Source organism: Loxodonta africana, chromosome 9, assembly GCF_030014295.1.
Source record: "Loxodonta africana isolate mLoxAfr1 chromosome 9, mLoxAfr1.hap2, whole genome shotgun sequence".
Taxonomy (NCBI): domain Eukaryota; kingdom Metazoa; phylum Chordata; class Mammalia; order Proboscidea; family Elephantidae; genus Loxodonta; species Loxodonta africana.
This window is the reverse complement of record NC_087350.1, coordinates 86644366-86658431: the sequence shown is the minus strand read 5'-3', so window position 1 is coordinate 86658431 and position 14066 is coordinate 86644366.

Genomic DNA, 14066 nt, shown 5'->3' with positions numbered 1-14066 from the left:
ACTAGGATGAAGAACCTAGCAGTCTACTTCTTAAAAAAAAAAAAAAAACTAGCCAGTGAAAATCTTATGAATAGTAGTGGAATATTATCTGATGTAGTGCCTGAAGATAAGTCTCTCAGGGTGGACCCAAACCAAAACGAAACCCAGTGCTGTCGAGTCGATTCCAACTCATAGCAACCCTATAGGACAGAGTAGAATGCCTCATAGAGTTTTCAAGGAGCGCCTGTTGGATTTAAACTGCTGACCCTTTGGTTAGCAGCTGTAGCACTTAACCACTACACTACAAGGGTTTCTTTCAGGTTGGAAGGCACTCAAAATATGACTGGGGAATAGTTGCTTCCTGAAAGTAGAGTGGACCTTTAATGACATGAGGTAAAGCTTTTGGGACCTTCATTTGTTGATGCAGCATGACTCAAAATGAGAAGAAACAGCTGCAAATTTCCATTAGTAATAGGAATATGGAATGTACAAAAAATGAATCTAGGAAAACTGGAAGTCATCAAAAATGAAATGGAAGGAGGCGGGGCCAAGATGGCTGACTAGGTAGATGCTACCTCGGATCCCTCTTGCTACAAAGACTCAGAAAAACAAGTGAATCAATCACATACATGACAATCTACGAACCCTGACCATCAAACACAAATCTAGAGAATTGACCTGAGTGACAGAGACTGAGAACGAACAACCACGGGGAAGCAGCAATTGTTTTCAGAGCCTGGAGCCAGCATCCCAGTCAGGAAACCTTGGCGCCGGGCTTTGGACTGGGCGCAGGGCTTTGGACTGGGCGCAGGGGAGCTGAGCACGGCATCCTGAGACCGCGCAAACATGGGGCACAGCCCTAGCCCCCTGAACTGACCTCAGGGGAAGCCCAGACAGTGCACGCAGGCGACAGGAGGAGAAGTCACTGGGAGGCAGCGACTGGTTTTGGAGCCAGGAGTGCAGCGTCCCTGCCGGGGAACTTTGGCGCTGGGCTTTGGACTGGGACCGGAGGAACTAACTGCAGCTTCTGAGACAGCGCAAGCACAGGACACAGGCCTGACCCTCGGAGGCAATCTCTACCCAGCCAGCGCACACAGTCTACGCGCTGCTCCGGAATCTCAGATAAAACAATCATCCCAAGCAAGATAAGTAACTTTGTCTACATACTGGGGTGCTACTCTCTCCTATTTATCTGAACCCTCCCCTCCCATTCCCAGGCGGCTTCATTAACATTGGAATTTCCTGAGCCAGAGAGTGAACTGCAGTGTGGTTTTTCTTTCTTTCTTTCTTTTTTTTTTTTTTGTCTTTTCCTAACCCATTCTCCTGGCCTGAGAGAAGCAGCTACAATAAACCCAGGGACCAAAAATCCTTCCCTAATTGGACTAAAAACACAGAACCACCTCCAGCCAAGCATATGTGATCCACAGTCTTGGGCTTTCATCCATACAGGGAACAAGGTGGCTATTATAATGCAAAGGCCTTTCTGATAGGGATCTGACTGTAATTGCTTTAGCAGATTACTGGAAAGACAAGTTTACCAGGTCTGATATCTCTGCATATTCAACAGAGCCCTCACTGACCCACAACAGGGAACTGAGGGCCGAAGCTCCCCCCAGACCACCTAGCCTCCTGCCTCAGGGGTCTAAGGAGGTTGACACCTACCAATCTGTAGAGGTACTTGCATTGGGGTCCTAAGGTACAGCGGCAGAGCCCACCCACCAAAGTGCTTTAGGAATAGAGACACACCTACCTCACTGGCACTTGAGGGAAGCCTGTCAGCATCCTGTCCCCCCTAGAGTGTGAACCCCTGCTGCTACTAGAATATGGTGAACACAACTATCACCACTACTTCTCTAGGTGGATAGGTGACAGTCCACACCACACACTTGACCCAAAATTAGAATCTACTCAAGAATAGTGAATGGACTCTTAGGCTTATATACCTGGTAACAGCCCAAACCAGCTGGTAATAGGACATAAGTGAGTCAAGGGCTACAACAATCAAGACAGCGCAATCTAGTAGCCCATCTACTATACTGAAAGAAAACAAAACAAGATAAGACTCAGTGAGCAAATATAGAATAAATCACTGCAATATCTTAGTGATGGCTTAGAGACAGCAGTCAATATCAAACCACATAAAGAAGCAGAACATGATTGCTTCTACAACTCCCCAAACTAAGGAATCAAAATCTTTCCCAAATGAAGATACAATCCTGGAATTGCCAGATGCAGAATATAAAAACTAATTTACAGAATGCTTCAAGACTCAGGGATGACCTCAGAAATGAAATAAGGCAATCTACAGAAAAAGCCAAGGAACACACTGATAAAGAAGTTGAAGAACTCAAAAAGATTATTCAAGAACATAGTGGAAAAATTAATAAGTTGCAAGAATCCATAGAAAGACAGCATTCAGAAATCCAAAAGATTAACAATAAAATTACAGAATTAGACAATGCAATGGGAAGTCAGAGGAGCAGACTTGAGCAATTGGAATGCAGAGTGGGAGATCTGGAGGACGAGGGAATTGACACCAATATAGCTGAAAAAAAATCAGATAAAAGAATTTAAAAAAATGAAGAAACCCTAAGAATCATGTGGGACTCTATCAAGAAGGATAACTTGAGTGTGATTGGAGTCCCAGAACAGGGAGGGAGGACAGAAAACACAGAGAGAATAGTTGAAGATCTGCTGGCAAACAACTTCCCTGACATCATGAAAGACGAAAGGATATCTATCCAAGATGCTCATCGAACCCCATTTAAGATTGATCCAAAAAGAAAATCACCAAGACATATTATCATCAAACTTGCCAAAACCAAAGATAAACAGAAAATTTTAAAAGCAGCCAGGGATAAAAGAAAGGTCTCCTACAAAGGAGAATCAATAAGAATAAGTTCAGACTACTCAGCAGAAACCATGCAGTCAAGAAGGCAATGGGATGACATATTTAGAGCACTGAAGGAGAAAAACTGCCAGCCAAGGATCATATATCCAGCAAAACTCTCTCTGAAATATGAAGGCAAAATTAAAACATTTACAGATAAACACAAGCTTAGAGAATTTGCAAAAACCAAACCAAAGCTACAAGAAATACTAAAGGAAATTGTTTGGTCAGAAAACCAATAATATCAGGTACCAGCACAACACAAGGTCACAGAACAGAACATCCTGATATCAACTCAAACAGGGAAATCACAAAAGCAAATTAAGATTAATTTTAAAAAGAAAAACACACTCAAAACAGGGAATCATTGAAGTCAATATGTAAAAGATGACAATAATCAAAAAGAGGGACTAAATACAGGTGGCATAGAACTGCCATATGGAGAGGGATACAAGGCGATATAGGACAATACAAGTTAGGTTTTTACTTAGAAAAATAGGGGTAAATATTAAGGTAACCACAAAGAGGTATAACAACTCCATAACTCAAAAACCAAGAAAAACATAAAGACTCAGCAAACATAAAGTGAAATACTATGAAAATGAGGAACACACAACTTACAAAGAAAAACGTCTTAGCACAAAAAAGTGGAAAAACAAAATTGTCAACAACACACATAAAAAGGCATCAAAATGACAGCACTAAACACATAAACACATACTTATCTATAATTACACTGAATGTAAATGGACTAAACACACCAATAAAGAGACAGAGAGTCTGAGACTGGATAAAGAAACACGATCTGTCTATATGCTGCCTACAAGACACACCTTAGACTTAGAGACACAAACAAACTAAAACCCAAAGGATGGAAAAAAATATATCAAGCAAACAATAAGCAAAAAAGAAGAGGAGTAGCAATATGAATTTCTGACAAAATAGACTTTAAAGTTAAAGCCACCACAAAGGATAAAGGAGGACACTACATAATGATTAAAGGGACAATTGACCAGGAAGATATAACCATACTAAATATTTATGCACTCAATGACAGGGCTGCAAGATACATAAAACAAATTTTAACAGAACTAAAAATGAGATAGACACCTCCACAATTATAGTAGCAGACTTCAACACACCACTTTCGGAGAAGGACAGGACTTCCAGTAAGAAGCTCAACAGAGATACGGAAGACCTAATTGCTACAGTCAACCAACTTGACCTCATTGACTTATACAGAACACTCCACCCAACAGCTGCAAAATATACTTTTTTTTTCTAGTGCACATGGAATATTCTCTAGAATAGACCACATATTAGGTCATAAAACAAACCTTTGAAGAATCCAAAACATCGAAATATTACAAAGCATCTTCTCAGACCATAAGGCTATAAAAGTGGAAATCAATAACAGAAAAATTAGGGAAAAGACATCAAATACTTGGAAACTGTACAATACCCTGCTGAAAAACGACTGGGTTATAGAGGAAATTAAGGAGGGAATAAAGAAATTCATAGAATGCAATGAGAATGAAAACACTTCCTAACAAAACCTCTGGTACACAGCAAAAGCAGTGCTCAGAGGTCAATTTATATCGATAAATGCACACATACAAAAAGAAGAAAAAGCCCAAATCAGAGAACTGTCCCTACAACTTGAACAAATAGAAAGTGAGCAACAAAAGAATCCATCAGGTACCAGAAGAAAACAAATAATAAAAATTAGAGCTGAACTAAATGAATAAGAGAACAGAAAAACCATTGAAAGAATTAACAAAGCCAAAAGCTGGTTCTTTGAAAAAATTAACAAAATTGATAAACCATTGGCCAGACTGACTAAAGAAATATAGGAAAGGAAACAAATAACCCAAATAAGAAAGGAGATGGGCCACATCACAACAGACCCAACTGAAATTGAAAGAATCATATCAGATTATTACGAAAATTGTATTCTAACAAATTTGCAAACCTTGAAGAAATGGATGAATTCCTAGAAAAACACTACCTACCTAAACTAACACAATCAGAAGTAGAACAACTAAATAGACCCATAACAAAAAAAGAGATTGAAAAGGTAATCAAAAAACTCCCAACAAAAAAAACCCTGGCCCGGACGGCTTTACTGCAGACTTCTACCAAACTTTCAGAGAAGAGGTAACACCACTTCTATTGAAGGTATTTCAAAGCATAGAAAATGAGGGAATACTACCTAACTTCTTGTATGAAGCCACCATATCCCTGATACCAAAACCAGGGAAAGACATCACAAAAAAAGAAAATTACAGACCTATATCCCTAATGAACATAGAGGCAAAAATCCTCAACAAAATTCTAGCCAATAGAATTCAAGAACATATCAAAAAAATAATCCACCACGACCAAGTGGGATTTATACCAGGTACATAAAAAAAAAAAAAAAAATTTTATGCAAGGCTGGTTTAATGTTAGAAAAACCATTAATGTAATCCACCATACAAATAAAACAAAAGACAAAAACCACACGATCTTATCAATTGATGCAGAAAAGGCATTTGACAAAGTCCAACACCGATTCATGATAAAAACTCTCAGCAAAACAGGAATTGAAGGAACATTCCTCAACATAATAAAGGGCATCTATACAAAGCCAACAGCCAACATCTCTCCAAATGGAGAGAGCCTGAAAGCACTTCCCTTGAGAACGGGAACCAGGCAGGGGTGCCCTTTATCACGGCTCGTATTCAACATTGTGCTAGAGGTCCTAGCCAGAGCAATTAGGCTAGACAAAGAAATAAAGGGCATCTGGATTGGCAAGGAGGAAGTAAAACTATCTCTATTTGCAGATGACTTGATCTTATACACAGAGAACCCTAAGGAATCCTCCAGAAAACTACTGAAACTAATAGAAGCATTTGGCAGAGTCTCAGGTTATAAGATAAACATACAAAAATCACTTGGATTCCTCTACATCAACAAAAAGAATATCGAAGAGGAAATCACCAAATCAATACCATTCACAGTAGCCCCCAAGAAGATAAAATACTTAGGAATAAATCTTACCAAAGATGTAAAAGACCTATACAAAGAAAACTACAAAGTACTACTGCAAGAAACTAAAAAGGACCTACTTAAGTGGAAAAACATACCTTGCTCATGGATAGGAAGACTTAACATAGTGAAAATGTCTATTCTACCAAAAGCCACTTATACATACAATTCAATTCTGATCCAAATTCCAATGACACTTTTTAATGTGATGGAGAAACAAATCACCAACTTCATATGGAAGGGAAAGAAGCCTCGGATAAGTAAAGCATTACTGAAAAAGAAGAAGAAAGTGGGAGGCCTCACTCTACCTGATTTCAGAACCTATTATACGGCCACAGTAGTCAAAACAGCCTGGTACTGGTACAACAGGAGATGCATAGACCAGTGGAGCAGAACTGAGAACCCAGATATAAATCCATCCACATATGAGCAGCTGATATTTGACAAAGGCCCAGTGTCAGTTAATTGGGGAAAAGATAGTCTTTTTAATAAATGGTGCTGCCATAACTGGATATCCATTTGCAAAAAAATGAAACAGGACTCATACCTCACACCACTCACAAAAATTAACTCCAAGTGGATCAAAGACCTAAACACAAAGACTAAAATGATAAAGATCATGGAAGAAAAAATAGGGACAATGTTAGGAGCCCTAATACAAGGCATAAACAGAATACCAAATATTACCAAAAATGACGAAGAGAAACCAGATAACTGGGAGCTCCTAAAAATCAAACACCTATGCTCATCTAAAGACTTCACCAAAAGAGTAAAAATACCACTTACAGGTTGGGAAAGAATTTTCAGCTATTACATCTCCGACCAGTGCCTGATCTCTAAAATCTATATGATTCTGTTAAAACTCAACCACAAAAAGACAACACAATCAAGAAATGGGCAAAGGATATGAACACGCACTTCACTAAAGAAGATATTCAGGCAGCTAACAGATACATGAGAAAATGCTCTCGATCATTAGCCATTAGAGAAATGCAAATTAAACTACGATGAGATTCCATCTCACTCCAACAAGGCTGGCATTAATCCAAAAAACACAAAATAATAAATGTTGGAGAGGCTGCGGAGAGATTGGAACTCTTATACACTGCTGGTGGGAATGTAAAATGGTACAACCACTTTGGAAATCTATCTGGCGTTATCTTAAAAAGTTAGAAATAGAACTACCATACAACCCAGAAATCCCACTCCTCGGAATATACCCTAGAGAAATAAGAGCCTTCACACAAACAGATATATGCACACCCATGTTTATTGCAGCTCTGTTTACAATAGCAAAAAGGTGGAAGCAACCAAGGTGTCCATCAACGGATGAATGGGTAAATAAATTGTGGTATATTCACACAATGGAATACTACGCATCAATAAAGAACAGTGACGAATCTGTGAAACATTTCATAACATGGAGGAATCTGGAAGGCATTATGCTGAGTGAAATTATTCAGAGGCAAAAGGACAAATATTGTATTGTATAAGACCACTATTATAAGATCTTGAGAAATAGTATAAACTGAGAAGAACATATACTTTTGTGGTTACGAGGGGGGTAGGGAGGGAGGGTGGGAGAGAGTTATTTACTGATTAGTTAGTAGATAAGATCTACTTTAGGCTAAGGGAAGGACAATACTCAATACATGGAAGGTCACCTCAAATGGACTGGACCAAAAGCAAAGAAGTTTCTGGGATAAACTGAATGCTTCAAAGGTCAGCGGAGCAAAGGCGGGGGTTTGGGGACTATGGCTTAAGAGGACTTCTAAGTCAATTGGCAAAATAATTCTATTATGAAAACATTCTGCATCCCACTTTGAAATGTGGCGTCTGGGGTCTGAAATGCTAACAAGCGGCTATCTAAGATGCATCATTTGGTCTCAACCCACCTGGATCAAAGGAGAATGAAGAACACCAAGGTCACACAATAACTATGAGCCCAAGAGACTGAAAGGGCCACATGAACCAGAGACTTACATCTTCCTGAGACCAGAAGAACTGGATGGTGCCCGGTCACAACCGATGACTGCCCTGACAGGGAGCACAACAGAGAACCCCTGAGGGAGCAGGAGATCAGTGGGATGCAGACCCCAAATTCTCATAAAAAGACCAGACTTAATGGTCTGACTGAGACTAGAGGAATCCCGGCGGTCATGGTCCCCAAACCTTCTGTTGGCCCAGGACAGGAACCATTCTCGAAGACAACTCATCAGATATGGAAGGGACTGGACAATGGGTTGGAGAGAGATGCTGATGAAGAGTGAGCTACTTGTATCATCAGGTGGCCACTTGAGACTGTGTTGGCATCTCCTGTATGGCGGGGAGATGGGAGGGTAGAGAGGGTTAGAAACTGGCAAAATCGTCACGAAAGGAGAGACTGGAAGGGCTGACTCATTAGGGAGTATGGAGTAAGGTGTATATAAGCTTATATGTGACAGACCCACTTGATTTGTAAACGTTCACTTAAAGCTCAATAAAAATTATTAAAAAAAAAATATGATGAGTAAAAGGAAAAAAAAATGAAACGGAACACCTAAACATCGATATCCTAGGCACTAGTGAGCTGAAATGGACTGGCATTGGCTGTTTTGAATCAGATGATCATATGGTCTACTACACTGGGAATGAAAAATTGAAGAATGGCATCACATTCAACATCAAAAAGGACTTATCAACATCTATCCTAAAGTACAATGCTGTTGACTATAGGATGATATCTATAAGCCTACAAGGAAAACCAGTTAATATTACTATTATTCAAATTTATTCACCAATTGCTAATGCCAAAGATGAAGAAATTGAAGATTTTTTAAAACTTTCTGCAATCTGAAATTGATTAAACGTGCAATCAAGATGCATTGATAATTACTGGTGGACCTTGCCTTGCCAGATGGAATACATAGAAATCAAATTGATTATATCTGTGGAAAGAATATGGAATATAACATGAACTCCCAAAAAAATCAACAAATTTGTCTTGGAAGAAATGCAGACAGAATGCTTCTTAGAAGCAAGGAAGGCCAGGCTTTGTCTCATGTACTTGGACATGTTATCAAGAGAGACCAGTCCCTGGAGCAGGAAATCATGTTTGGTAAAGCAGAGGGTCAGCAAAAAAAGAGGAAGACCCTCAATGAGATACCTTGACACAGTGGCTGCAACAATGAGTTCAACAAGCATAACAACGATCGTGAGGGTGGTGCAGGACCAGGTAGTGTTTTGTTGTGTTGTACAAAAGGTTGGCTGTGAGGTGAAACCAACACGAGGGCACCTAACCACAACAACAGCAAATATTTTTTCTTAATATATTTTATTGAATGCAATACTAATATTTTCAAATGGCTGTTTATGAGATATAAATTACTTGTTAATAATATTAAATCAAATGGTTACAGATAATTTGTCTGAATAATGCAAAACATACTTTTGTAGTCACTGACTTTTATATCCTTATACAGAATATGAAGCTAAACATTAACTGTGTGTAATTACAATTATAACAGCCTAATGTCAGAATATGACTAGTTTCAATTTTTCTTGATTTAATTTTCCTTAAAATTAAAATTTTACAAGCAAAACCTCTCCAAATATAACATCAATGCATAAATACTAAACCATAGCATTTTTATTTTAAAGGAGTGAAAAATATTCTCTGCATTGCCTTTCAGATTTACAAATATTAAAATGATTGAGAAAATTCTGTGTTTGCAATTGTATTATAAATGGCTAGAGCATGGTACAAATGAAACGAATATATATATATATATATATATATATATATATATGAATCAAGGAATGAGGAATTCTCTCTCAGTTAAGTAATATTTCCTGGTCACTGGCTGGCTCTTCTCCATGTGGTGATTCATGGAAATGTGCATCTAGTGGCTATTTTATACAAGGAGCTCATACTCATTCACTATATCAAGCCAACATGAAGGAAAAACAGAGACTAGGAAAGGAAACTTTGCTTATTAAACATCCTGGCCCTGATTAATGAATATCCCTGGTTGCCCAACTCATGCATACAGAAAAGAGACCAGAAAGAGCACAAATTATACACACATCCCTAGGTACATATTAAGGATGTGAAAAATGCAGAAAGACATGCTAGTGCCCAGTGGAAAGGAAAAGCCAAGGAGGACATGAAAACTGCTTTAAATTTGATATACTCCCCAACCAACATATATATCCATCCTTACTGGCTTGAAATATTTGACCACAATGTATAATCAACTGTTGGCTGGACACTAAGCTATATAGACAAAGAGGCAACACCTAGGAATTCAAGTTTGAAAAAAAAGAAAAAAGATTAACACCACCACAACAGCATCGACAAACTGAGTCACATACGAAAAGGAGACAGACTCCTGGAAAGCCACTAAACAAACAAACAAACATAAACGAGGGAAGGTACTAAACAAACGAATAAACATAAATGGAACCAACCCATGAGGTGAGGAAATAATAATGCAGAGTTGCTTAAATATATTACCTAAAATATCCAATTTCCAACTAAATATATGAAAAATGCAAAGAATCAGAAGCTTGTGACCTGTATTTAAAAGCAATTAAAAAACAAACAAACAAACAACAACAACAACAAAAAATCCTGCTTCTGAAGGGGATATGAAGGTGTCCAGATGTTCTATTTAGGAGATAAAGCATTCAAAGTAGCAACTGTTAACGTGATTCTAGGACTAAGAATAAAATAAAGTTTAAAGAGTTTAAAGAAAGTATGATGACAATGAATCACCACTGAAAATCTTCATAAAGTGGAGAAAGGCAAAAAAGAAAGGACCAAATGAAAATTTTGAAGTTGAAAAGTATAATACTTTACAAAAATATATGGCTAAGAGGCAAAACAGCAGATTTGATGTGACAAATGACATAGTAAGTAAACTTTCAAATTAATGAAGAGAAATTTTCCAATCTAAAGAACAGAGATAATCAAGTTTAAAGAGAAATAAGGAAACTCCCTATGCCTGTGGGGCAGCAAGTGTATCAACAAATGTGTAATGAGAATCTCAAAAGGTGAAGGAGAAAAGAACACCTCAGGGGGAAAAAAAGAAATACACCCTACAAACTTCCCAAATTAGAGGGAAAAAAAATTAATCTGCTAAGAAACGCATCAAACCCAAATTAGGATAGTTCAAAGTTATGTGTATCTTGACACACAGCATAGGCAAACTGTTGAAAGCCAAAGAACAACACAAAACAAAAAAGATGTGTCATATAACTGGAGTATGCCAATACACATAATGCCTGACTTCTCACCAGAAGTAATAGAGGACAGAAGAAATAGAAATAATATATTTGAAATATGTTACTGATTGGGGTCCATGTCCCGGAGCTGTTGAGGCAGTGAAATGTATACCAAGTCAGAAAGAGAAAGTTTATTAGGAAGTGACACCAACAGGAAGTCTGGCAGCAACACAGGCTGTCTTTATGGAGTCCCGAAAAGCAATCTCTACATCAGAGCTTATATATCATTTTTGCGAAGATTACATAGTCTTCAAGCATGTGGCCCACAGATGGTTGGATGAGTACACATCATAAAACAACTACAAGAAACTCTTTTATCAGACCAAAAGTATGCATGCCAGTGGAACTGGCCTGCCATGTTTACTCTAACTGAGATAAGCAGCAAGAAGAAAGTTACAGACCAAAATTGCCAGGCAGCCTTCCTAGCTGCAGCCTTCCTAGCTGCCGCCTTGCAGGCTGAAGGCCATCTCCCAAGAGAACAAAGAAGAGGAGGGAAACCAAGGTCACAAGAGCCAAGAAGACCCCGTACTCCTTTGGAAAGAGACCACTGCAGCTGGTGTAATACAAAAGGACATTGAAAGTGAGAGTGCACAACATTCCAAAAAAAAAAAAAAAAACTTACAGGTTACTTACAGTATCATTATGACATTAGTTATGTCAAGCTATCTATCGCCCATTTTGAAAAGGAAAAAACAAATTGGGAAGCATTAGGGTCACAAAATGTGAAACTAAAATAAAATATGTAAGCCAAGAATTATATATTTAACAAAATCTATGTTGTTGTTGTTGGTAGGTGCCCTAGAGTCGGTTCTACTTCATAGCGACTCTGTGTTCAGCAGAACACAACACTGCCCAGTCCTGTGCAATCCTCATAATCATTGTTATGCTCAAGCCCATTGTTGCAGCCACTGAGTCAATCCATCTTATTGAGGGTCTTCCTGTTTTTCACTGACCCTCTACTTTACCAAGCATGATGTCCTTCTCCAGGGACTGGTCCCTCCTGTTAACATGTCCAAAGTATGTGAGACAAAGTCTCACTATCCTTGCTTCGAAGGAGCATTCTGGCTGTACTTCTTCCAAGACAGATTTGTTTGTTCTTCTGACAGTCCATGGTATACTCAATATTCTTCGCCAACACCATAATTCAAAGGCATCAATTTTTCTTCAGTCTTCCTTATTCCTTCTCCAGCTTTCGAATGCATATGAGGCAGTTGAAAACACCATGGCTTGGGTCAGGGGCATCTTAGTACTTAAAGTGCCATCGTTGCTTTTTAACACTTTAAAGAGGTCTACATGCCTTCCAAAATGAAGACAAAATAAAGACATCTCAAGATAAACAAAAATTAGGATAATTTTTAATTTACAGATCCATTTTGTAGGAAATATTGAAGAAAGTCATTGGAGTAGAAAGGAAATGATGCCATATGGTAACTTATAACTGAGTGTGCAAATATAAAAGACTGTAAACATATTTTTCTCATTTCTGCTTTTATTTAAAGCACACAAAATTATTTAAAGGTATAATTTTGGGCTTTTGTTATATACAGTTTCAATACACATTGCAATGATAGCAAAATGTAGGAAGAAAAAACAAAGCTAAAATAAAGCAAAGTTTCTGTAACTTACTGGAATTAAAATAGCATTAAATTAATTGGATTGGTGTAAGTTAAGATGAATATTGACACCTTTGGATAAGCAATAAGAAAATAACTGAAAAATTAGTAGAAAATCACCAGAAAAATTAAAATAATACACAAATTTTTTATACGAAAGGAGATAAAAGAAAAATGAACAAATAAAAAGACATAGAAAACAAATAGAGAAATGTTAGATGTAAATCCAAATGTATCAATAATTACATTGAGTTATAGATTATACATTGTAATCAAAAGGCATAGTTGTCAAATTGGATATAAGAGCAGGACGCAACTATATGCAGTCTTCAAATACACGGAATGGCTGTAAGAAAAAATATGGCACATACACTTTGAAAAATAATTTGGCAGTATCTTAAAAAGTTAAACATAAAATTACCATACAGTCCAGCAATATCACTCCTTCATATCTACCAAAGAGATATGAAAACATATCTCCAAAGATTTACATGTGATTGTTCATAGTATCACTAACCATAGTAGCAAAAAAGAAAAAAAAAACTCTAAATGTTCATGGTATATTCATTACAATGCAATAGTATTCAGGAAGTAAAAGAAATGAACTCCTGACACGTGAAACAACATAGATGAGCCTCAAAAACATTTTAATTGATGAAAGAAGACAGACAAAATGAATATATACTGTATGATTCAATTTATATGAATTCTCCAGAAAAGGCCAGTCTATACACACACGGTTGCCAGAGGCTAAGTATATTGGTGGAACTGACCACAAAGGGGTAGGAGGGAATACCTTTGGATAATGAAAATATTCTAAACTTGGATTATGGTGACGGTTATACAATTCTACACATTTACTAAAAGTCATTAAATTGCATATTTACAATGGATGAATTGCATGGTATAGAGATTATAGCTCATTACAGTTGCTAAAATTCCCATAAATTGCCCACATCATTTCCATTCCTATTCGATTAAGAGGTTTTTACACACCCCACTACAAGCTGCAACAGGGGGTGGGAAAATCACCTTGGCTTGAGAATCATCTCTGAACTACAACTGTATATTCTAGAAGAGGACAATGAATTTTGGGAGACAGCAAGCTTTTAGAAAATTAGGTGCTCTTAGGTGATGACAGCATAAATTAGAACAATTTTTTTAGAGCTCTTTTGGACAATCTGTTCGCAGCTGGAAATGCATCCTATGTAGAACAAATAATTGCATCCAGGTAAATCTATCAAGATAAGTTGCATAGTGGTATATACATACTATAGTGAATCATCTGT